We start from the raw sequence: 1,535 nt of genomic DNA, 5'->3' as shown, positions 1-1,535 counted from the left end.
GCACGCAGGTGGAGAGCCTGGGAGGCGGGCCGAGGGGCTCGCACACCAGAAAGAGGCGGGAGACGCGGAGCAAGTGTCGCGCTAGGAATGACGTAAGCCAGGGCCCGCCCCCTTCTCTCCGGGCTGTGTCTGTAGCCATGGCAACGGCTTCACAGCCCGCGGGGAAGCGTGCTGCTGGGCAGCCGGGTAGGTGGCAAGGCCGCCCCTGCGCTTGCCTGTGCGTCTCCTCCGCCTGACCCGGTCATCCGCGGAGCAGCCACCTTCCCAGCTGACCAAACGCGTCAAGACCTCTGAAATACCTGCTCCTCCTCCAACCCTCGGGCATAGGAGAGGTGTTTGGAACATTTCCCACCTTCTAGTTCGTGAACTCTTGAAATCCCTTTTCTAACCAGAGTCATTCATCCATCTAACTTTTTTTTTCTTTTTAATTCATCTGTGTAACTATCTTCTAACCATTCATTCATCCTCCATTCATTCGCTGTCTCAATAAACACTGACTAGGACCATACCGGAGAAGGCGATGGCACCCCACTCCAGTGCTCTTGCCTGGACAACCCCATGGACGGAGGAGCCAGGTGGGCTGCAGTCCATGGGTTCGCGAGGAGTCGGACACGACTGAGCAACTTCACTTTCACTTTTCACTTTCATGCCTTGGAGAAGGAAATGGCAACTCACTCCAGTGTCCTTGCCTGGAGACTCCCAGGGACGGGGGAGCCTGGTGGGCTGCTGTCTATGGGATCGCACAGAGTTGGACACAACTGAAGCGACGCAGCAGTAGCAGCAGCAGCAGGACCATACCTGAGGGGGGCATGGCTACTCTCTCCAGTATTGCTGCCTAGAGAATCCCCATGGACAGAGAACCCTGGCCGGCTATGGTCCATGGGGTCACAAAGTGTCGGACATGACTGAGCAACTAAGCACAGCACAGGACCATACTAACGCTACGCGGAGCCCAGGGGACACAGAAAGAAACAACGTGCCGTCCCAGTCCAGAACTTACACTTCAGAGGGGAGGCGGGCATGTATACTGGGGAGTGGAAGGTGATGTGAAACAGACAGCCGGCATCCTGGACATCATTCATTTCAGTCTACCCCAGCAGACCAGTGTGACCCCCACTAGACCTGCGTCACCATCACCTGGGGAGCCTGCGCACTGTGCACGCCCTGGGCCCTACCCCAGAATCTCCAGGGGTGGAGGCAGAATATTCACTTCTAAGAGCTCCCCAGATAGGGTCGTACTCATGGAAATCAGAAAACCGCCACCCAAGACAAGCCTCATAGGCTTTCTCAGGTTTTACTCCTTGTCCTTCCCTCAGCACAGCACAGGGGTGGCCCCCAAACAGCCACTCAAGCAGCATTTGTTGAGTGCCCATCATGTGCTAAGCACTGTTGCAGGCAGCAAAGAAAACAACAAACAGAAAAGGGACTGCCCTCATAGAAATTGTATTCTAGAAGGAAGAGGTAGATAATAAACTAAATGAATGAATCAGTAAAATACATATCATGTTGGATGATATACATTATATGCAGGAAAA

Source organism: Bison bison, unplaced genomic scaffold (genome assembly GCF_000754665.1).
Source record: "Bison bison bison isolate TAMUID 2011002044 unplaced genomic scaffold, Bison_UMD1.0 scf7180017864089, whole genome shotgun sequence".
NCBI lineage: Eukaryota > Metazoa > Chordata > Mammalia > Artiodactyla > Bovidae > Bison > Bison bison.
The sequence above is the reverse complement of the archived record's forward strand: the minus strand, read 5'-3'. Positions refer to the sequence as shown.